This window comes from Ambystoma mexicanum, chromosome 1q (genome assembly GCF_040938575.1).
Source record: "Ambystoma mexicanum isolate Mex_15411 chromosome 1q, UKY_AmexF1_1, whole genome shotgun sequence".
In the NCBI taxonomy this organism is placed as follows: Eukaryota; Metazoa; Chordata; class Amphibia; order Caudata; family Ambystomatidae; genus Ambystoma; species Ambystoma mexicanum.
The window spans coordinates 1,370,488,844-1,370,514,114 of NC_090922.1; the positions used below are offsets into that span (position 1 = coordinate 1,370,488,844).

General features: G+C 47.9%; 1 protein-coding gene across 1 annotated transcript in view; it reads left to right on the forward strand.

Annotated features, from left to right (window-relative positions):
* Nucleotides 1-25,271, forward strand: part of AGBL4 (AGBL carboxypeptidase 4) — a 2,799,905-nt gene that overhangs the window by 2,706,928 nt on the left and 67,706 nt on the right. The gene's annotated exons all lie outside the window — the stretch shown is intronic.

Here is a 25,271-nt window from a genome sequence, read left to right on the forward strand (position 1 = left end):
TCCAAAAAATGTCGAATTATATTTAAGCAAAAGTCCTGCCACCTTGCTCGAGCAGTGTTTATTATACTCAATTTTGTCCCTTATCAATGCTGCCAACTTCTCCTGGGATGGTGATAGTAAATGCACGATAATGGGTGCTTTGCAACAGTATTTGCTTCCTGTATAAGCGCCTAAAAAGTGAACAACGAATAAATGTGAATACTCTCCCTCCCTACTTTTAATAATTTGGCGTCTCTTAGTAGCCTCGGCCTTTGCTAATTTATTCTGTCTCACTATATTATCAATGATGTGTCCTCGAAGAGAAGCCTTATATGCATCCCAAATTATCCCAGAAGAGTGGCCATCTGAAGTGTTACACTGATAAAAGTCCTCTGTAAAGGCTTCAATCGATTTTACAATTTTGAACCCGATAAGAGGTCAATGTTAAGCCTTCATCTATTACCCTTCATGCTTATGTGCACCCACTCACAATACACTATCACAGGTGCATTGTCTGATATAATAATTGGAGATATGTCCGCACCCCGCACCTGCACCCCCTGCTCATGAATATATAATCAATACTAAAGTATGTGTCATATGGGGAGGAAAATAACAAATTCCTCTGCATCTGGGTTACATGTCCTCCACACATCCACCAATGGGCCTCATTCTGAGTGCGGTGGAAAAAATCTGCGGTTACCGTGATGGCGGTGGCACCGGTTCTGCAACTGCGGGGTGCCAGAAACAAGGTAGTATTCTGCCTTATTAGCCGGGTTCATCCCCTATCTACGGAACCAGTGCCAATGCGATCGCAGAAACACTGGTGGGGACGGATGTACCGCCACCAATGTTGGTAGTGAATCTGCTTCCACCGTGTGCATGCTGGACATAGCGGCACCGCAAACACTGAGTCAGAAACACCAGAACCAGAAATAGCGTGATTGCCAGAACCGGAAAGAACCCGGGGCCATTACAAAAATCACAATCCACTGGAATCTCCCTGATCTCCCTGTACATGAAGTCATCCAGCCCTTCTGAGTGCCTGAACCTACCTAGGGATATGTCATCCAGGATTCCCCAAACCCGCCAGCAAAAGCCACACTTGTGTGGCAGAGTTGAACATACTGGTCGACCCCATTGTTATTAATGCCGGGGAGCTTTTCTCAGCAGACCAGCGCTGCAGCATGTAGCTCCAGAGGAAGTCAATCTGGGCAGAAACTGCCCAGAAGGTGACTGCTGTTGGGGTGACACCATGCAGTGTTAAAGACTGCCTTAAGCGGTGCGCTGCACCTGCGTCTGAGGATGCGCAACCTTCTTGCTGCACACCACAGGCAGTGCACAGCTACAGGTGCCAGACCGCCCTCGCTTATCAAGCTGCTGCTCTGGGAGAAGTGCAGCAGTGTGCTGCATTTGGAGGCTATTGTGCAGCGGAGGAGGGAGGTGGGACACCTGTTGAGGCTGGTGAGTACAGAAACTGCACAATTATCAAGCTCACACTTGCCCATCATGCCCCCATACCACCACTACACATAAATGGCCATAGCACTGGCCACATCACCCTGACCCGACCCAGCACTACCATGACCCCCACCTAGTGAATGTTGTGCAAAGCAAGTCACATGCATGCCCTACACCAAACCACATGACAAGGCACCACACATGACTGTGTGTGTACCGAAACAAGGGTGCCTGTAAGTTGACACACATGTCACAGGACCAGTACACACATGATGATGCCCCATTACAGTGGCTGCCAGGGCTGCAGCACCCAACAGGCCTGTCCCTGGCAAGTGCTGCGGCTCTGGCATGCTGAGTTGACATGGAAGCGCCGGCACCATCAACAACGTTGCCACTGCTTCCGTCTACCCACTCCCATCGATTCCTATGGGACTCCATGGGAATGTGCATCAAGAAAATGTCTGCCACCTGTCTTCCCAGCCCCTGGACTTGTAATAGGCCAGTGGCACCGGGAAGTCAGGAACTGGTCATTGTTAAAGGGTCCGGCAGCAACCCACCAGTAGCACTGGCAGGGTTAACAGCTGATCCATAATGAGGCCAAGTGTCACCTGCATGCTGCATCACACCACCCCCCTGCAGGGACACCCATACACACCTGCATGGACAACATGGCTACGGCATTGACCGCACCCAGGCCCCCACCCCATAACCAGCACCTGAGAACACTGATGAACAACTCATAGTCAGCATTCACTGACAATTGAAACAGACTGAATCCACGACGCAGACACTTTGCATCCTGGCCATGAGTACTGCATGTGTCTCTGCCGTGCTGCCACTGCCACCACAGCCCAACACTGGTAGGCCCTCACTTGGGCACCCACCCACCCAATGGGGAGTGCATGTCCCTTACATGACCCTGCTAGACCTACCACGAAAACCCCACAACCATCCTGGGCATGCAACCATGTCACACATTGACTCCAGGCATGCACCCCCATGAGCAACCACCACAACACATCCCAACTACCTGTACACGGGCAAACCGGCATGCCACTACCCATAGCCAAAAGTGGGCGTACATGTCAGCAGTCCCAACACCACTGTGTTTCATGTGCTGCCTGCACAGGGCCTGCAGCTGTGGCCACACAACACATGCATGTATTAGACATACCCTGCAGCACTGCATGCACCCACAATTTAATTGTGCACAATTACCATGTTGCAAGTAACTGTACAATTGTTAGCCAGGCAGGTCTCTGACATCATGCCTTTCATTCACCCACAGGAACATCATCTGACACGGATGGCAGCCAACCCGAGCCATCGAGGTCCAGCGGATGTGCAGGGTGCACATCATAATGGTCGTCAACGTCCCGTGCCAGCACATCTGGCAGTGTGCAAGTGACAACTGCCACTGTGCACCAGAGAGCCCCAGCGGATACCCCAGCTGCCCATGAGGCATCCCCTGTACCCGCCCCCCCAAGTTGCCCCTGTGATCCAGGCTGCCCCAGTGGCTAAACCAGCTGCCCCTGTGACCCAGGCAACCCCTGTGCCGCCGCCCCCCAGCTTCCCCTGTGATCCAGGCAGCCCCAGTGGCTACACCAGCTGCCCCTGTGACCCAGCCAGCCCCGACGGATACACCAGCGGCCCTTGTGACCCAGGCAGCCCCGGGAGATACACCAGCTGCCCTTGTGACCCAGGCAGCCCCGCTGGCTACACCAGCTGCCCCTGTGACTCAGGCAGCCCCGGAATGATACACCAGCTCCCCTTGTGACCCAGGCAGCCCCGTCGGGTACATCATCTGCTCCTGTGACCCAGGCAGCCCCCCCAGCAGTGACGGACCACCTTGCAGCATCCACAGTGACCCAGGTACACACAAGTGGAATCCCATGGGGACGAGCACCACCCCCACCCCAGCAGCCCGACTCCCATACCAGTGATGGGGATGCAGCTGTAGAGGCTCGCCTTAACAACGGCGAAGACACTGATCACACCCTGGATATGTTAGACACAAGTCCAGAGCGCTCGTCCTACCTCTCTGTATGTGAGATGAATGCGCCTCTCAGACACATGGAGGAGCACCAGAACACCCTCACTGCCCTGGTACAGCAGCACTTGGAAGGGTCCCGTCTCATGAGGGAAAGTAACCAGGCAATTGGAAGGCGGGTTGCCCATGCTATTTGGCAGTCAGCTTGTGCCATCATACCTTTGGCTAGGAGGGTCCCTGAGGGCAATAGCATACACTCCACTGTTGCTGAGACAATGGCACTGGCACTCCAGAAGTGCATGTGACTAATCACCAGCAAAAACAGGGTGCTCCCCTCCACCAGCTCCATGCCTGCAAGCTCCCAGGCAGCCAGCCCTAGGAGGAGATCCATGCACCTGTCTGGCTCCTCATACAAGCACACACATGCCGCCAAGCATGTCCACAAGTAGGGCAGAACCATGGACACTTGCTCCACGTGTGACTAGTTGGGGAGTCGGAGTGGGGAGGGTAAGTTGGGGAGGGGGAGTTCATAGTTGGGAAAGATAGTTGGGAGCAGGAGGAGTAGAGTAACAGGGAGGGGTATGGGGGTTCATAGTTGGGAGAGCTAGTTGTGGAGCATGAGGGGGAGTATTGATTTTGCACCTGTTTTTCAAATGTCTAATTAACAATACAGTGGGTTCTGCATATCAATCACAAATGGACATTCTGTTTCTGCAAGTCTTTAATAAAAGTGCTCAAAAATATGTGCCACCAGTTGTGCACCATGTGCTTGTGTGTAGTGTTCAGAAGAAGTTGTGTATAAGTGTATTCCATACATCTTCCCCATCCTTGGCTTCCAGCCGGGGTCGCACCGGCATCCAGTCATCATCCTCATCCCAATCCTCCTCCTCAACAGGGTCCACGTGCGGGGGCAGTGCAATGTTGCGTCGAATACACATAGTGTGCAACATTGCACAGGCCAGGACAATCTTGCCAACCTTAATGGGCTATACATAAGTGCACCACTGGATCTGCTGAGGCAGCGGAACCTTGCTTTGAGTAGTCCAAATGTCTGTTCTATAGTGCACCATGTACGGATATGTGCACGGTTGTAGGTCTCTTCATGCATGTTCCGTGGCCATCTAACAGGTGTCATCAGCCATCACATGCATGGGGGTGACAGAATGGGGATTGAATCATTGTGGTGTCAATCACATGTCAGTGATGTGTGCATGTACACATTTCCCACATTTAATTAGCACAATACGTAGCATATGCCACCGATGACTATAGTGATTTTTGCAATGACACATGTAAAGCCATGAGCATATTCAAATGTTTGGTCACTCATTCGATCTGAGACTGATTGGCGTGCTTGCTGTCTGCAGTCATACTATGATATGGCCTTCGATGCTTCTACATATTTTTTTGCTTGTATGGAAACAAGGGTGCGTGGCTCCCTACTAGGAGCCTTGTATCTTGTATGGTGCTAACACTCGGCCTACCACATCTGCATTGCCCAAGAGACCTGACACTGCAGTGTGCAGCTGGCCTGGTAGGCAGTGTGCTCAGGGGATCACCAGCTACTTTCTCAATGGTGACAATCCTCCCATGTACATATCCCCATTGCGCACTGTGGCCCTCAATGGTTAGAGGGACTTGCAATTTATTGGCTCCTGGCTTCCTGTGCCACATAAATCTGTAATGGCCCTGTGGCACCGGTAAGCCAGGTGCATATAAGATGTGTGGTGTCTGGCACAACCCCAGAAGTGGCAAACTCAAGCTTCCCGCAGGCCTACGGATGTGGCCCATGTGCATGTTGGCATTGATGTCTCTCACATATTGATGCCCAATCCCATTGCATTGCTCTTTCATGTTGTGTGTTTTGCCTGAATTGGTCATTCTACTCACCCAACAGCCAGTTTCCCTCTCCGATGTGCCTTGCCGTGTACGCTGGCAACATAGAGTTCTGCAAGACCATTGAGTTGTGTTTGGATCCCGGAAACCATGCACAGCAATGGGTGATGAGGTGTTCAGCATCATAGACCATGTGCACATTGAGCGAGTGGAATTGTTTGCGTTTTCTATACACTGCCTCAATGGCATGTCTGGCCACCAACTCCACATGGGTGCAATCTAACACACCAATGCAATTGGGCATGCCTGCCAGGGCATGTAAGGCCACTTTGCTGTCTTTAACCTGGGCAGGGGTTCAGGGTAGGGCAATGTGGTCTGCCACATGGAACAGCAGTGCATCCAGTACCTGGAACAAGACCCTGGAAAAACAGGGTTGTAACAGACAGTGCAGCTCACCCACAGTGTGTTGGTATGTGCCGGTTGCAAGGAAGTGAAGTACCAACACTACCTTCAGCAAGGGGGGATTGCACTCTGTATATTTATCAGGCTGCTGATGTCATCTTGAATGAGGGTGACTATTGATGTTATGGTCTCCCTGTCAAGCCGATAACGTGTGGATTTGGCTGGGGGTCAGGTTCCAGGTACTACCAGCAGGACATTGATGTTAGGCATGGCCAACTGGTTCCAAATTCGCCTCCTGCACCTATGCCACCTCCTATGCCTCTCAGCTGCTTCATCCTCCATCCCTCCTTGCCTGCTCCACAGCCCAATTGGTGCTACAGCGACTGCCAGCATGATTGTGTTGGGAGGTGGGTTGGGTGTGGGAATTGACCTTTTGTACATTCCCAGTGGTCAATGGTGCACAGCAGGGCTAATTTCGTACACCTGTGGCCTGATTGCCAGCATGGTTGTGTTGGGAGGGGTGTTGGGTGTGGGTGTGGTCCTTTTGTGCATTGACAGTGCACAATGCAGCTTTGCTGGTTTTGGACACCTGGGACCTGTTGCTGTTCACCTGGTACTGTTTAACGACTGGTAACTGGTGCCGGTATTACAGGCGCCGTGGTTACGGTGCCACCAGCATTTTTATGGCAGTGTTTCCATGTAGGTGGAACTCTGAATGTGCCCGTATGACTGTCATGTTGATAATTCAGGGACATCCGTCAAATATTTCTGTGGTGTACGGTCACGGTGCTACCACATGCAGTAGCACCGTGGGTGTCACTTTGCGGTAATAGTGTTTCCGCACATGCGACTATGAATTTACCGGGCCGGAAAATGGTGCCGGTACAGTGCTATCGACACCGCTCTTTTCCGGACCGGCATACTTGTATTGAGGTCCATTGTCCTGCACTCGCCTTTCAAAAGCAGTATGCATCCTAGACTGGCGCAATAGAGCATTAAATCTCCTATCTAAGACCAGGTCGTATGGCATGTTGCAATCTCCCACTACCAGCTTACACCCCGCCAGATTGTTGTATCTCCATACTCAGGGATTCCCAAAACCTACCATTCTGCTGGTTGGGCCCATATATATTTACTCTGGTTAGCAAGATTCAGTCCATCTTCCCCCTATCAACCATCTACCTGTATTATCAGAGCTTTACTCCAAAATTTAAAAATGCAACTTTTATGCACCAGAACCACTACTCCTCCTTTGCACCTCTGACCCCCACACCTGCCAACCCACTGTTTCCTAAGTATATTCCACTCAGTGCTGGCCAAGTGTGTTTCTTGCAATAAGTACACATAAGTGCCTAGCCTCTTCAGATGTGCCAACACTTTTTGCCTTTTGATCAGCGACCTCAAACCCTTCACATTGCATGTTATAAAATTCACCATGATTAAGCCAAACCTGTACGTCTTATATATATAGTGTGCCTCCAATTGTCATAGTTAGAGAAGCCCTGCCATCCACCTGAGGAAGCCCTGCGCTCCGTGTTCTTCCTCACATTCCCATACCCTTTTGACATCACCCCGCACTGCTACAAATTCATCAGCCAAGTATCCAATAGGAAAGAAGAAGAGGGAGAAGAAACAGAGTAGAAGAAGAGAACAAGTTGGCTCAACCAACACTGTCTGAGAACCCCACCGAACTCCAACTACTGTTCCTGCAGGCCCCCTCCTTAGAGGGCCATGAGAACATGGTAAGCTGACCAAACAAATCATCACTTCCTGAAACAACAACCCCAATAGCATGAGCAAGAATAACTAGGGGAGTGGAAGTTCCCCCGCACCAACAATAAAAACTATGTTAACAACACAACATATAAGCAATTTACAGAAATATGCAAATAGCCCACCCCTATACTCAAAGGAGGACAACGTCTGCATTCAGGTTACTTCCCTCACCGAGGGTGCCCTCTTGTATTTCAACGGAGATTGGGATGTATCGCTTTTGTGCACCTTTTCTTCTCTCCTGGCTCGTCATCAGTGCTTCTCATGGCCTCTTGGGAGATGCTCTGGAGGACCACTGATGACAACGCCTGCCTGCGCACAGCCTTCTCGGTCCCTGTTGCTGGTGCCGGCCCAAGCCTCAGGTCACTGGCTTACACTGCCCTCCTCCATTGTACTCGGTCTGTGCTTGTATCGCGACAGTCACTTCTCTGTAGCTCCCTCAAATCAGGTCTGGTGCTCCAAGGAGTATGAGCGTGCCTACCCCCGGCTGTCTCCCCTCAGCTGTACACTGCCCATTGCCACCGTGCCTCCTCACCCCCACTGGCAGCAGCTCATTGAGGCAACAATCCGGGTGGGATGAGGGGGTTGGCAGCATTGAGGAAGGTTAGTGCAGCTGAATTTCAACATAAGTTGGGGCTGGGATTCAGATCCTCAGGGGCCTAAAGCCATCTTGTGGGCTGCCAAGCAACACCCTGTAAAGTATATATATTTTTTATATTACCCTGATTGGAAATTCCTTTATTTTTGACTTTTTACTTTGCTGTATTTGTAATGTCTTTGATTTGTCTGGCTGGAGGTCAGTGGGAGGTGTGGCCGGTTGGGAAGCTTGTGTTGCAGCGTGAGCATGAAGGGGATAGCAAAGTGGTCAGACCATCACGTCCAGATTACATTTTCCACAGAAGGTCAAGAGTGTTGTAAGTGCGGTGGCTGATAAATTGGATGAGGTCATAGGGGGTGAGTAAAGAGACGGTACTTTTTAGAATTAGGTTTTTGTCTGGATGGGAACTACCAGTGCTGAAATTGCCAAGGTAGATACTGGTGCTGGGCGGACTGTGGTTGCCACTAATGAAAGTGGAGTGTGTCTGCTGGGCCAGAAAATTAGGTGCATATGTGTGGGGTGAGGGGAGAAAGTGAGAGAACGCTTCAAAGGAAGTGATGGGGTGTGTCGAGGTTGCTGAGCGTGAGCGTATCTTTTTGTAAATGATATCCATGTCATTGACTTGTGTGGGCAGCCTCTGTTGAGGATGAGATGCTGTGGGCCAGCATGCCAAGGATGATAGATGTGTTAGTGTTTCTATAGGAAAGAGCCTGGCTGGGGATTGTGTGCTGACAAAACCATTTAGAGGGGTGTGTGTGTGTGTTTTCAGTGGAATGTGATGTTGTAATTTGACGGAAATGTTGTTTGTGATCTTTGTTTTTATGTCATGTCTCCGTTTCCCCGTGGCAAACAGGGAATAAAGAAATAAAGAAAGATACTAGCAGTAACCCTTTGCTTGGTCAGCCGGGTGAGTGGACACCCAAAGGCACGTGATGAGACTCCTATTGTAATCCGGAAGTAGTTCTACCGCAAACAGATATAAAAGAACAATAACAAGGCAATAAGGCAGTCGTCTAGTCAGTCTTTCTGGAGCAGGAACAGGATCTCTACATGTTTTAACAATGTTCTACTATACCACTTCTTTTTGTGTGAGCGTTCCTCCATAAACACCAGCTCATAACAATTGTATTAAAACAAGTGCATTTAAGAAATGAGCAGGGTTGATGGTGGACACATTTACCTGTCGGGTTGACAACGCTACTACATTCTGCACCCAGTGTATTGAATATTTCCCATCATGCAGGTCGTTGTACCTTTAAGATAAAGGGATTTTTTTTTTTAAAGCACATTCTTCGGGAAAAAGCGTGTCATTACAGTTTACAGGCAAATTATATGTTTGCCTGCAACATTAATTTTTGTTTTTTCTCCTGCTCCATTGATAATTACACCTTGTCAGCTGCGCCCCGCACTTGTCTGCACACTGGTGCGTGCCTCCATAGGCGCGTCTGTCGTTAAAGGAAAACGCTCTGTTTCCAATATCTGACACGTGCGTGGGCGCCAGGCAAAGGATCCATTTGCAAAGTGCTGGGCGATTGCATTGCTTGGGGAGCCTCCAGCAGAGAACTCGCCAAAATAACATTGAGCTGCGATTACCCTGTCAAGCGTTTGGAGAGCAGTTGGGAACAACACTTCACAGTTTTCAAAGCACACTAGGACCGGAGAATGGCGCGGCCCCTGTAGAGCACAGCATGTTTTAAACAGTGTAAATACTGTGTTGTGTGATGAACATATTAATTTTAACAAGGTGAAATGCACTGAGAAAGTGAAACTGTGTTAAAGCAAAATATGTATGTCTGAAACGTTACTGGCAGATTGCTAGGGCCAACACGTAATTACATAATGTTTCATGCGTTCCACTGTGATCATAACAAGAGCACATAGGGTCTGATTATCAAAGACTTGCACTTGAGCAACTGGGCGATAGCACGTTGACATTGGTAATTTGCCCATGTTGTCTGTATGCCTAATTCACAGTTTCTAACGAGCAAATCTGGCGATGCCCTTGAGACGCTCACCTCAGGGGCCTCATTTCACCAAAATGCCAGGGGAAGTGGAAGTGACATCCCACGACCCTTGACCTCCGATGACATCACAGGAAGTGATGTCATCTGACCCCGCCCCAAAGTGACATCACGGGAAGCGATGGAACACGACCTTTCACCACTTGACAAAACAGAAAGTGGCATCACATAGCACTGTTTCTAAGTACATTATGAACAATATGATAACGGTAAACGGTATCACTGTAAAGTGATGTACATTTCATACAAGAATGGATCACCATGTGTATCGATAGTATCAGTGTGTATAGGCCCACATTACCAAATTACTTTGAATGCAAGCAGACATCCAAGGCCAAATGATAATGATGTTTTATTATGTACACCTACGCTTAAGCGCTTCATATGGAACAAATGTGCATACAATATCACCCACCCTGTGTTGGTACTCATGTATCAACCTCCGCAAGAAGAATGGCTGAGTTGACCTTGCCGGGAGTCGAAACTTGCAAAATGCAGGTCCCACACATATTGCAGCAGCAAGCCCTCTACCTACTGAGCTATTTTACCAGCTCTAGCTACCAGAAAACCAGCCACTCCAGAAACAAGGAGCCACATGCTGCTGGCCACAGCCAAGGTTCCTCAATTAAAAGCCAAACTTTTTTTTTCCTTTTTAGGGATAGCAAGGCAGACCACATGGGTAGCAAGGGAGACTTCAGGGGTCGCAGTTGCGACCCCTAAATGACGTCCCTGGCTCACCTGCGATTCAGAAAGATTTTCTCACGGAATCTCAGATGATCCAACATTCCCCAGGTTTCACACCAGGCTTTGTGAATTAGGTGTAAGCAGGTGCTGAGCTGTCATGCACACTTATATCTCCTAATTTGTTCGAGAGCAAATCTTTGTAAATTTGGCCCACACAATTTAGTCTGACTACCCGCTCATTATAGGTTATTATTATTAACCCATCCAAGATCACCATCTGTGTCCAAGATACCTAGGAATGCTTAAATACTAGGCAAGATGATATTGTTTTTTTTTTTTTACCAGGATATTTGTGGAAATTCGTCTTATGTGGAAGAGGTGGGAAGAATGAACCCCCTAAATGTGGTGTTAGTGACTCCAATTCAGCACTCCAACTAAGTCAATGCCTAGTCTGGGATGCCCAAGGGAAGCCCTTATTTATATATTTCTATGACAAGTTCATAAATCTGGATGATAAACCCTTGTATAACTCCCCTCTCTTTGAATCCCCCTGACCTCACTGAGCCAGGAAGTAGGGTTGTTTTGCAAATTAAAAGATTCATTTGAAAAATTAAACAATATATATCACACTTTTATGAATAAAATAATATTTGATAGCACACTTATGAATATAATGTTGATCAACAATGGGTAATGTTACAATTGCACACTCTTTTCAATCAGTGAGGAGTTAGTATAGAAAGGATAAGGTAGCAGAGAATACTATTATGGTTTCAAGGAAAAGCAATGATGGAAAGAATGCAGCACATAAATACACTAATATGGTTTCAACAAGAGAAAATATGATCACTTTTCCTTGTGACAATTCACTCCCCCCCTATGCAATATAAAGAGATGGAAAAGAGAGCACACAGTTTTCAGGGATACAAACAAAATGCAATACAAATTCCAGTTCCCCCCTAGCAAGCCTAGAGCAAGCGGTATGCTTTTAAACAGCCAAAAATACTTTTAAATGTGATTTGCAATGAAGTGAAAAATATGATTTTAATTCCCTATAAGAGATTCAGGGTAGGTGACAGCTACTTTGAATTAGTTCAGGTCAACACTAGCAATTATTCAGGAATGATTATCAGATTGAAAACGAATTTCATCAGGTGCAAGCAAAAGACAGCTATTTTTGACAGGTGGAGAAATTGAGTCAAATTGCAATTTGCAGCACTTTTTCAGAGTGCGTCGATCGCGATTACGGAAAAACTATAGGGAGTTGGAATGTCGTTCTGGGTTTGTTGGAAAGTTTAGGATCTTAGCTTTAAAATGAAAGTTAAATCTCGCTTCTAGGTTCAAAAGATACAGACAATTTAATGGAGGTAGATTCTCAGGAATAAAGTAAGGTTCAAATGACAAATGACACTTTCACAGGTTTGAAATCACAGAATGGACACACGATTTCTATGATGCAGTTCTAGATAGGTGGAAATGGTTTGAATTAGATTATTGTAAACTAAGAGATTGGTTCTGCACAGTTCTGGCTGGATACTCACACTATAAATTTGAAATAGGCTGTCAAGATCTGGTCAACAGGTTTAGACTGGACTTCTGGTGGGTGGTTATGAAGTCACAGCTATCTGGGTCAGCTCTGCTCTGCTGGTCTGGATCTCTGGTTCTGGCAAAAGTTCTTGGCAAAGAAGCAGAAACAGCACAGCCCGGCTGTTTTATTCTGATGTGCCCCTTGGAAGTCTGGGGTAAAATCAGTTTGCAAGATTGTAAGGCCAGCTGAGAATACTTTTAGCTTGCAGTTGGCCTTCTGCTTCAAAGTTCTGGAATCTGGAGTCTAAGTTCTGGATATGGTCCTTCTGGATATTGTCTGGTCCGGCAAAGTGCTTCGCAAGAAAGTGGAAAGAGAAGTCCCTACCTAGGTCTCAGTGGCTCTTTTTATGTATTTTGAAAATGGGTGGGAAGGCTGACTTTCTATGCCCAACCCAGTGATGATTCTGATAGGTTAGAGGATTATCTGTCCTTTAACTGGATAACTGAGTTGTGAGTCAGAGTGATGCTACCCTTTTACAATCTATTGAAGAAACACCCCTTTGCTTTTACTTAGAACCCAATTTTTCATAATCAAACATGTTTCCCAGATACACAAGTGGTTCATAATACATGTACACATCACAGATGAATTTTAGACAGTTCTCTGTTCAAGCCCCATGTTCCTGCGAGCTTGGGTTCAGAAACGACAACATTTTGCGCTTTTAGTGGGTTTGGCCATGGTCGGTTTGGCATCAAATTTTACACAGATCTGCAACCCCTCCCTAAGCTCATTACAATACGTTTTCAATTTTCAGAGATAACCACAGTGTCTGTAATATTAATAAAGCGCAGAGTTTGGTCTCAGAACATCGTACAGAGTCCTAACACCTCTTAAAATGTGCACAGAAAAATCGCAGGAATAATGATATTATTTATATACTTTTAACAATTTCGTACTATGAATTATCCATCTTTTAAAAATTATGCTGTGGCCCAGATGGGCGTGTTTAGGTCCCAAAGCACATGGGGGAATTTCTTGTTCGTCCCCACCTCCAAGCTCAGCTGGCTCACAGAGGCAGTGCCACTCCCAGTTCCTTCCAAGAGGAAGCCATATACGACCCCCTGATTTAGCAATTGCTTTGAGCCAAGGGAAGTTCATTGTTCTGTTTCCCTGCAGTCCCAGGTACCCCTCCCATGATTCAATCAGAGAGGTGTGATCTCCTTTTGGTGGGGCAGCAGGAGGTTTCCCATGGACAGAGGCCTCTTGAACTTTTAATTAAATCAGACTGCCTTCTGGTATAGGGCCTGGGAACAGTAGGTGTGAAGAATTCTCATTGACCAGCAAGTCCCAGCTAACTCGGGTTCTGTAATGCTCACCTGATTCCCACGGAGGCGCCGATCTGTTCTGGACTGCTATGACCTCTTCTAAGGTGATGCGCAGGACTCGGAAGACAGACTGGACCGGACCCCCAAACCTCACCTGTCTGGCCCGTAGAAGAATCCTTCTGTAGATGGAAAAGGGGATTAACTGTCTGCTGGATAATGTGTCGGATTCCCCCCCTTCCCCCTCTCACACTCCTCGAACCCCCTCCGCGATTCCCTGTAGAGTCTCACCTTAGAGTGTGAAAGGACGAGCTCTCCATCCTGCTTCCGATGCAGGGGTGCGTTGATTTCCAGTTACTTCGCTGGATCTCGGGTTTGGTGAGTATTCAACTCCGCTTGACTTTTACAATATGAGGCCGTAAGTATTCAGTTGCAAAAGTTCAAGCCTTAATTGTCTGTTGTCCTTTTCTCTATTTCAGATGTAGGATGAAGAATCCGCGTAGAGGAATGGATTTGCCGAAGGTAACTCTGGTGAGTCTTTTTAATGGATTGTTCCCTTAGTGATCTTGCTTTCACCCACTAATGCGTGTGTCTTTTTCCCCTTAGGGGCCGGGGTACAGAAGTGCCAAAGAAGCAGCGCCGACCCGAGGTGAGGAAAGATTGTCCCAACAAAAATCAGGTAAGTCTTAAGGTGGAAGAATCAGGCCTTCCTCGATCTGTTCCTTCGCTCACCTTTGATTTGTCTCTTTTTCTCCTTAGGCGCTGAAAGGCGACGGATGGTGCCAATGGTGGCTGAAGAGCCCGAGGGCGTCTCGTGAACGTGAGTGGAACGTGGCGCTGCAGCGAGCGATGCGATGCGGTCCTAAAAATAATGTCTTTTCTCAGGATCGTCGGAGTGATGGTTCCAGACTCCGGATGGAGCTAGGTAAAGTTCAATTATTCACCTTTCTCCCCTTTCCTTCCTTTTCAGGTGTTCCAGGTTGCAGGCGGGCGTGGCTGGAGCCAGGATGCAGGAGCAGACACGGTGAGCGTCCAGCTGCTAGTTGCAGAACAACGCAAAGCGTGAGCTGCTGTCTGGGCGTGGTTTAAATAGCCCCCAAAGTAGTTCCAGGTAAGTATTCTTCCTCAGCCACGCGCCGAGTGGTAAAATAGTCCCATAGATAAAATAGTCCCTTTCAGACCTCAAGGAGGTCTGGATCCGGCAGCATGGTCTGCATCAGGTAAGTCCATCCAAGCACTCCCATAATGAGCTTGGCGCCTATGGTGCCATGACTGATGCCTTCTATGAGCCTGGCACCAAAGGCGCCAGGACAATGTCCAAAGAGCCCCTATAAGGGGTTGCTGGGTCCCTCCCTGGGGACATGATGTCTGCTTTCGGGGATGCTGGCCCTGAACTGGCTTCCCGGGAGTAGGCATCATGAAAGGTTCCTTTTCAGCTCCTGAAATACAGGTCTCCTGTCAGAGTTTAGATCGCTAGCGCCGGTCAGTGTCAAACACCGGTACTGCACCCATTTTTTGGCAGCTGTCTTGAATTAATGCATTTAAAAAAGGGGATTTTACTTGATGGCATATGATCCTTGCTAACATTGTATTGGTGTAGATTCTGCAGTAGAGTACTGTAGAACACCCAACCAGAAGTTGGATTTTTGTTTGGTGGTTTTGTGCCCATGATTTTAGCAATTTCTGACATCAATTAAAACGGATTTTGAACAGCACCATATTACTTTGCACTGATTTCGCTCTGTGTGCAGCCAAAGGATAGGGTCTGGCAATGGTCTTCTGTATTAACTATCTTGCAATGTTTGAAATATGCATTTTGAGCTTGCATTCAGAGAAACAAAGGTGATTTCAAAGCGCTTTTTGAGCTAACAGCTACTGCTGTTTTTCCTTTGGCACCACGTTTCACTCATGGCGCTTCTGGCCCATCATGCTCGCACTGGTGGGTGGCAGGTCAGGCGTCCATTTTGGTGTGCACAAAAACTGTGTGGTTTTCCTGGATTCTGGGGCAAATGTGGGCTTATAGGCTATCTTGGATTTTCTAAGCCCACAGCACCAAATGTTGCAGCATAATAACTCGAACGTGGGTCAATACACCTGACAAGCCACCCCGCCCGACTGCACTTTGATTTTGAGTCGAGGGGGAATCGGGTGCAAAGGATTTTTTGATCCACGCGCTGGGATGTCCGCATCATCTTCTTCCGATTCCGCAGATGGCACAGTTCAGCATCTTTTCCTCCATCAGGGTGGATCGGTCGGTTCTCCTTGCCGGTCCTGATGGGAGTTTCGGGCGGTACCCCGGGCCCCTCGGATCTTTGCTCCCGGTCCCTGGGTCATCCTCCTTGGTCAGTCTCCATGGTTTATCTCTCCTAGGATGACAAAGCAAAAAGGCAGAAACATATTCGTAGACATTTCCCCATCACTATTAATGGTTGGGTGAACATATACATTTTATAAATCAGGAGACATCTGCATTCAAGAATCATAGAATTTTATAGGCTATATGTGGAATATTTTAGGGTTGGACTTGTATTAATCTGGAGCGGCCCACTCTGGGATTGCAGAAGACTCATCCAGTTGCTGCAGAGTGTGCCTGGGATGGCAACACTTTAGCTGATTAATATGGACCCATTTGTCTTCCCCTTCCGCCAAACTACTCTTGGGGATGGAGATCTTGTAGGCGACTGGTGAGATCTTGTCTACAATTTCAAAATGTGCCTACCATGTAGGCAGAAATCTCCGCTGTTTGGCCGGGTTCCTTTGGAAATTGTATAGATAGACCCGGTCTCCCACATTGTATTCTTTCCTAGTAGTCTTTAAATCATAATGAGTCTTCATGCTATCGGCTGATCTTTCTAGGTTTCGCTGAGCATAGGCAAAAGCATGTTGAAGGTGTTTCCTTAAATTTTCAACATACTCATGAGTTGTGGAGGCATTGATCAATGTTTGGTCTTGGGTCCTGTAAAGCAAATGCTGGGGAAGCACCATCCTGTGTCCAGACATCAGCTCAAACGGTGACATTTTAGTTGCAGATGAAGGGGTAGATCTGATGGCCATTAGGACCAGAGGTAATCGGATATCCCAACTTGTCCCAGAATCTGCCACAAACATTTTTAATATGCTCACAATGGTTCGGTTGTAACGTTCTACTGCCCCAGAAGAAACTGGTCGGTAAGCAATGTGTAGCTTCCTTTTTACCCCCAGTATCTCCCACATCTTTGTCATTACTTCGCTAGTGAAATGGCAACCTCTGTCTGACTCAATCCTTTGGGGTAGACCAAAACGGGAAAAGATGTGGTTGGTCATCAGGGCAGCTGCTGTTTCTGCCTTGCAGTTTGGGGCCGGGAGACATTCCACCCATTTAGTAAATAAGCATGTCACCTTCAACATGTACTTATTTCCCCAGAGGAGAGAATCACGGGGCCTATGAAGTCGACTTGTAAATCTGACCATGGCAGTGTCATCTCCCTCTTTTGGAGAGGCGCACGGTGTGTGAGTGATGTTGGCTGAAATTGTGCACACACAAGACACCCTTCAAGTATTGGTCGAGATCCTGCCCTATGTGTGGCCAGTATCCAACCTCTCTTAAGATTTCAAGTGTTGTATGAAATCCCCTATGACCGGCGGTGGCCACATCATGGGCGTGACTTAACATCAGGCTTCGGAATGAGGTAGGAACCACCCACTGAACATGGCCAGCTTGGGATTTCCTTACCATCAAACTGTCTTGGATTCGGAACCTTTTTGGACATTTCATCAACACTCTAAGGTCCTCTTTCCCAATGTAATCGGTATCCATCAGGGGAAAGTTCTCAGGGTCCTCAATGTGTTGGTAAAACTTACCAATTATTGGATCCCCCTTCTGAGCCGTAATCAAATCAGCATCTGGGGTCTCCTTACTCCATTGTGCAGTTGAAAGATCATTGTGAGCATTTGTCTGGGACCTAGTGATAGCAGTGACCTGGAGTTCCCCCAACAGGGACTCAATTTCTATTAGATTCCCTTGGATGGCCCCGGTTTTGGCCAGCTGATCAGCTAAGTCATTTCCAGTTTTGTCTGGTCCCTCTACTTTGGAATGACCCTTGATCTTTTTCCAGTAGATGGTCATCCCATTCGAGGTGACCAGATCATCAATATTTTGGATTAACTTCCCATGTTTCAAGGGTTTGTTCTTAGCACATAACATGCCTCTGGTTTTCCAATTAACCAGGGGCTCCACGAATCCGTTCCGTACATAATCCGAAACTGTGATTATGACCAGTTCATGGAGTTGATGTTGGACAGCAGTGAGGATGGCTAGATACACAGCCATCAACACTGCCACCTGACCACTTCGGGGACCAATCTTGTATCCAGCGGAGAGTTCTGGGGACTCATTCACACAAGTATTCCCTACGCCGGCCACCAGTTCTTTCTCCCCATTGTTGTCAACATGGTAAGAGCATCCATCCACATAGACAATGGGCATTCCCTCACACTTGTCTTCTTCAAAGACTTTGTGTGGGGAATTAAGGTATGCCTCCATGTTGTCCTTGATTTTTAGACTTTCATCCTCGAGATAGTTTTCTCTGGCACAATCATGCAAGTTAGCCAGACCTTGCGCGAGGGGACTCTTCTTGTGTTGGCAATATCTGACCTCCACAGGACAATTGCAATGACAAAATCCAGGAAGTAATTCGGGAATTACTCACATTTCCAGCCCGGATTCTGTCACTTTGGAGCTATTGCAGAGGCTGGTGTGGAGTCTCCACTATCATGTGTTCCCCCTGGATAAACGGGCGGTAATTCTTCAATGCCCACACCGTTGCCAGGAGTGCCTTCTCACAATCGTTGAATTTTTCCTCCACAGAGGATAAAGTTTTGCTCTCATAGGAGATTCTTTTATTGACCTTGTCATGCTTTTGATATAATACTGCAGTCAAGCATGTATTAGAGAACCCTGTCTCCAAGAAAAACTCCTTGTTTCTGACAGGGTAAGCTAGGCAGGGTGCTTGTGAGAGGCTTCTTTTGAGCTGTCTTACTGCCTCGCATTGTTCTGGACCCCATTCCCACTTGATCCCCCCTTCAAGAGATGAATCAGGGGTCTAGTGATCTATGCATAGCCCTCAATGAACTTTCTGCTGTAATTAGTCAGTCCAAGGAGGCTCCTTAGTTCCCGCAGAGTTGTGGGGTCTTTCAGTTTCTGAAGTGCTTCCACTTTCTTTTCCTGGGGACAGAGACCCTGAGGAGTAATCTCATGCCCCAAGAAATTAACACGGGTTCTACACCACTGTGCTTTCTGAAAGGAAAGTTTTGCTCCGGCAGACCTCAACTGTGTCAGAACATAACGAGTCTCCGCTATGTGTTCCTCCGCAGATGAACTTTTGATGAGGACATCATCTACATAAGCCAGGTTACCCCTCGCACCCAGGTCGGGCATGGCCTTATGTAGGAAAATGTTGAATTCATTGCCGGAGTTGAGGTATCCGAAGGGAGTCCGGGTCCATGTGTACTGCTGGCCCCCAAAGGTAAAAGCCAGCTTGTATTGGTCCTCCCTACTGACAGGCACAGTCCAGTATCCATTGTTCAGGTCTATTGCAGTGAATACCTGTGACCCCTGGATCTGGGCCAGCCCTTGGTCAATGTAGGGAAGAGGCCATCGGGAAGTATGGACCCATTTGTTGAGCTCCCTAAGGTCGGCGCAGAGTCTCCACTGGCCGTTTGGCTTCAATATTCCCAGCACCGGATTATTGAAGGTGCTGTGTACTGGACGAATTATTCCCCGGGACTCAAGGTTCTTAATTATTTCAGTAAGGGACTCCATGGATGCGAGAGGCAAGCGATATTGCTTCACAAACACTGGAGTCATGCCAGGGTCCGTGGGAATTCTTGTTGTGTGGATGTCGGTGTGACCACAGTCATATGAGTCTACCGCAAAGAGATCTTGGAAATCCAAGAAAACTTGTTTCAACTTTTGCTTCTGTTCCAGAGTCACACAGGCATCAGCTAGGTTGACTCTCTCTTCCACCATCTGCCTGAAGCCTGGAAAGACTTCTGGTTTTTTCATCTCAGCGGCCTCCTCCAGCTGGGTGGAGAAGGACCTGGTCAAGGTGCTGATTTGGACTGGAGGCTTCAGGTGGGAAAGGTAGCCCTCATGGACCTGGAAAATCACCTCATCCCTTCCGAAGTCACAAGTCACATCTTCCTTACCATAAGGGCAGGAAGTGTACAACAGGAAGTTCCCCCCATGCCGGGTAAAGATCCTGTCTGGTGTTGTATTGTCATCACTGCCACTTTCAAAACAGCCCTTGGGGATTGGTCCTAACAGTTCATTTCCTAAATCAATGGAAAAATGTCGGTCATCAACTGCCATTCCAACAATGGTGCCTGCGGCTAGAGTAATAGTCTTTAAGTCGCTGTTATCCACCTCTTTTGGAATGGTGTCATGTTCTATGTGACTAATGGTGTTGGGTTTACCCCCAACCCTTGCTGTTGGAGAGAAGCATTTAGATGAATATAAGCATCAGGGTTTTTCAATTTTTGGCCTCTTTTAACTTTCACTTCCAGGGAGAATTGTTGGGTCCTTTCTGGGATGGTGACTTCCTCTTTAATCTGAATTTCAACTGCATAAGGTAGTAATTGAGAAGACCAAAATGCTTTTTTTGGGTCATCAAAGCCAATGGGATTATCCGCTAATTGGGACCAAGCTTTGAAGTTTATTAGGTCCAAACTAATGGCAAAGCGATTGAGAATGTCACTGCCTAATTAAAAGGCGGCAGTGACGTCTCGCACGACCCAACAATTATGGACTATGCTCTTGTTGCCAATGGAGATTTTGGGCATATACCTGGTTGGCAGGAGATGTTTGGAATTCGGTGTTTCCAGATCCATTTCCCATTTGTCTATCAGTTTGAATGTGGGAATGGCTGGATCTTTTGGGAGTTGGCGGAACATGGCTTCGCTGATGAAGCTCTTACTGTTGTTGACACACACTCGGGCGAGAAAGAGAGTCCTTCCCATCATTTAACTGAACAGGGATGAACAACTGCTCTCCAATTTGCTGAATATCAGCCAGGCTCTGAGCTGATTTCACATCTTTCTGGACTATTGGAGTGGGAATGTCTGATTGTGGATTAGTAAAGAATTTCAGAGTGTTTCCTTCCAGTGTGGAATACCACCTTAAACTGGAAGGAAGGTTGATTTGCAGAAATAGAGAGGACCCCCCATCACCGGTTTGTTGTCCTACTGCTATTACTGTCACATCTGGAATTTGGTTGTTCTGGAAGTGAGATTCTACTTGTTCAGATTTTTGTTCAACCATGTGGCATGTGCCGTTTAAACTAACATGGTTGACACTCTGTTTTAATTTTATTGGTCGGCTAATCTGGGTCCAGAGGACCTTGTTTACGCAATCTATTAGGGGTGACAACCTTCTCAGGAAGTCATTCCCTGGTAAACAAGGGGTGCCCTCTGGAGTCACTACTATGACCGGGTGTTTCACCTTGTGTCGCCCAATTTTAATGTCCAAATCTGCAGTCCCCTCGACGGGAATTTCCTTCCGGTCAAAGTTCTGAAGTTGTCCAGGAAGAGAGGTGAGAGGAATTCGGTAATTCTCCCCCCTTCCTGCATTTAGTTCATCAAAGGCCCTTTTGGGCAGAAGGGTAGCTTGGGATCCAGTGTCCACCAGTGCCAAAATTGTACTCTGCCCCTGCACTTGAACCGGGGCATAGTATCTTCCCTCCTTCTCCTCAAGGAGGCACAGATAATGCACATTGTTGGACAAATGGTGGGCTAATTTTTTTTGTTTTGGACATTGCGAGAGAAGAGATTTGGGCAGAATTCTGTGAAGTGTCTTGGGAATCTGAAAGAAAAAGTTGGCAACTGGAGATAGGAGACATTGTGGGTTCCCCTGGTTCCGGTTCTGGTCCGCCCCCCCCTTTTTGGAGGCAGTTACCAGAATGGGTTTGAACCAGGGGATTTTGATGCTGTTGGTTCTGGGATGAGATGATGGGCGGCGCTAGGTCAGTCCCCACATCTACCCAGTCTGGATTTGAATCTCTTGGGACCCATTTTTCTTTGGCAGAAGTTCTCCCATCTCTGAAGGAGAAGATCCTTTTCCCAGGATCCTCTGAGGATCCCTCTCCATCAAATTGGAAGATCTGTACCTCCTCCACAAAATGGGTCTGTTTGGGTCCTTTATTTCTCCTACCTCCTCTCTGCTCCTTGGGTGGCAGACTTTCAGGGGTAGGAGATTTTGTTTCCGGTTCCTGGGTTTCCAGGGGCTGTTTACAAGTGGGGAAGGAAGCTTCCTCCAAGGCTTTACACCCCCCCTTCCCCTTGTGCCTACTCCCTGGGAACCGGTGGATTATCGGGGTGCTGCCCCCGTCATTGTTCTGGAGCACCAGGCCCAGAGTTTGGGGCATTCTGCACCGGCATGCTCATCTGAGGGTTCTGTTGAGCCCTCAGCATGTGACCCAGATCCTGTGCCATATTTTGGACCTGGCGCTCTAACTGTAAAACCCGCTCAGGCTGATACAGGGTTCGGTTTTCTCCACTGGGCTGATCCCGGGAAGGGTAGCTGTCCCTTCTCTAGTAGTACCCCGGGTTGGGAAGATTTAGGTACCCCTCCACCCTTGGCCTCCCCTCTCCCGGATTAGGGGGTCTGGGCTCAGGGAAGTGGGGAAAAAGGATGGATGATTTTGGGGTTGGAAACATTGTGGGTACCTGGGGAAAAAGTTCTGCCCAGGGTTTGGTGAATTTCTGCCCTCCTGTGGGAATTTAGGTGGAAAGTTCCCTGGGTTAGGTGCTTGGCTGGATCCCCCCTTGGGCTGGAGGAGTCCACACGTAACCCAGGATGGGTCGGTTTCCCTTGTAGCGGGGAATTACATAATCGGGGGAGTGAGGGATCCCATTTGTGGGACTACCTCCTTGACTCCCTGTCTGTGACTGGCTCGAGGGACTTCTGGCCTTAGAATTATTCTGCGCAGGCAAGTTTTTATGCCCGCCCATATCCAAATCTAAAATGGGGGCAACCATTACCTCTGCCACCTTAGCAGCAGCAGGGGTGCTGGTTGATTTGGGGCTTTTTTGGGCGTTATTTTTATTTCCTATGGGCTTCTGCACCTCATAGATGTAGCCTGTTCAATGACCCAGTCTAGTGACCTTTTCTCTTGAAAATCTCTCACTAGCTGGGTCATGATATATTTGGGCAAGGCATATAAAAAAGTGTTAACAAACTCTTTGCTGTCCGTGTGCACCCTTTTGGTAGTCTGCGCAAAGGCACGCTTCAATTCCTGCACAAATTCTTGTGCGGCCTGATCCTCCCCACATTGCAAATTGTAGGCTGCCTTGCGAGCCTCTTGGGGATTCCGTTGAACAGAAAAATGTTTCAAGATGGCCGCCCTATATGTGGACCATCTTGAATGGTTTTGGTCCTCCAGCCCTGCAAAGAAACTTGAGTATTCTGGGGAGAATGTCCATTTTACATACTGAATGCAGCTACTGCTGTCTTTCAAATGGAAAGTCTCCATCATTTGCTCGTAAAGCTCCAAGTGTTCCCAAACAGAATTAACACATTCTTGTGATAAGGGGTGATGACACTCCTTATTGCCTTAATCTGTTTTAAGGGGTCCTTAAGCAAGGCCCTTTTTTGCCTTATTGGCCTTTTTGGTTCGGGCAACCCTGGTCCATTCATCCTCTGACTCAGAAGCACTGCTCCCAGAGGTGCCTGTCTGGTCTTTCAGGTTTTCCCGGATTCTGCGAGCCTGGGAATGGCTGGCAGAATGTGGGGACCTAGGGTCCTGTGTCCTGTGACGTTGAGAGGAGTCTTCAAATTCCTCCTTGCTGCCAGGATTTGATGGATAACCCCCCCACTGACCTAACTGGGCAGAGGTTTTCAGGATGCCCTTCGTGGGCCTACTCTCCTGGGGTTCCCCACTAAATTGCACAGTACTTAGGTGCCCATAACCAGATGCCCGCCCATCCATTCCTCGGTGGTACTGGCCTATGAACCCCATACTTTTGGCTGGATAGTAATCTGCCATCCCTGTGGCCCTGTGCTCATGTGCGCCAGGGGACATGGGGGTGGCAGAGTCCAGGGACTGGGAGAGTTGAAGGCCTCTGATACTAGGGCTCCTGAGGTTATGCTCAGGTGTTTCCCTTTCCCAGCGAACCTCATCTCTATCAGCCCCTGCTCCCTGTTGCAATGCAAGAGCCTGTGCGTTCAGTTCCTCAGTCAAGGCCTTACTAGACTCCATCAGTCTCTCCTGCATGGCTACCTGTTGCTGGAGCCTATCATTGTGCTGGCAGAGAGCCTCATTCTCTCTCTGTGCTTCCTGGGTAGTCTTGGAGTACTGGGCCAGTCTTTGCTGCAGGAAGGTTACCTCCTGAGTCCCATCCCTACTGGCCTGCTCCTTTCTTGCCAGAGCATCTTCCACCCTCCTGGTGTGCTCCAACAAGTTTTGATGCTCTTTTTGGAGGTCACCCAGTCCCTGGAGGGCCAGGTGATTTTCTTCCATTTTTCTTTTTAAGTGGCAGACTTCCTGGCCTAAGGTGTCCCTTTCTTTCCTGACTAAGAGCCTGCATCTGTGCTGCCAGGTCGTCCCTCTGCCTTTGAAGGGCACCAGCTTTCTGGCGCTCCTCCTGAAATTCTGTCTGGGTATCCAGGTCTTTCAGAATCAGTTTGTTGCTCTCTGCCTTCTCCCTATCTAGGTGGCTTTGCAGGGTGACTACCTGCTCTGCGCATGCCCTATTGAAGTCCAGTTGTTGCTCCAGCTTTTTCTGGCTCTGCAGTAGGGAGTCCAAACCTTCTTGGTACTCCTTCTGCAAGGCCAGAAATCTGGTATCCTGGTCAGACTTTTCCTGTTGCAGGACACCCATATCCTCTTTTATTTTAATAATATACTGCCTACTGTCATTTTCTGACTCCTGGCTCCTCTGCAACCTCTGCTCGGAAGAGACCAGGTCAGATTGGGCCTTCTCTAATGCCATCTGTTGCCTATTTGCCAGATCTATAAGATATATACATATAAATATGCCGCTATCCTGACAATCTTGTCGTGCTCATCTTTGGCTTTAGGGGCCATATATAGTTCACTCTGGGCCACATGTAATGTACCCTGATCTCTTCATATGTCTGACCCTGTTGCAGTGATCTGGAGTGCGATTGCCTGCAACCACACCGTCTGGTCCTGTTCCGTCAATTGGCCTCTCTCAAATAGCTTATGTAAGAGGTGCTCTCTGGCTATTTTGATATCTACCAAGGTCGTCATTCTGGAAATTGATTTCCTTCCTGACTTACAGAAGTTAGTATTTTATTTTGCAAAACAGACCGTCTCCTTAGATCGTCCTTCCTTTGAGGGGTGCTTTTACAGTGTAACACAGCGTGGTGATCCAACAGGATATATGTATCCTGTCCGTTAGCACACTGGATTAAGCTGCACAAGTGGTAGATCTAAACCAGACGTCCCGGCTCGAGCCCCACTCTGTTAGTGACTCCAATTCAGCACTCCAACTAAGTCCATGCCTAGTCTGGGATGCCCAAGGGAAGCCCTTATTTATATATTTCTATGACAAGTTCATAAATCTGGATGATAAACCCTTGTATGACGCCCCTCTCTTTCAATCCCCCTGACCTCACTGAGCCAAGAAGTAGGTTTGTTTTGCAAATTAAAAGATTCATTTGAAAAATTAAACAATATAT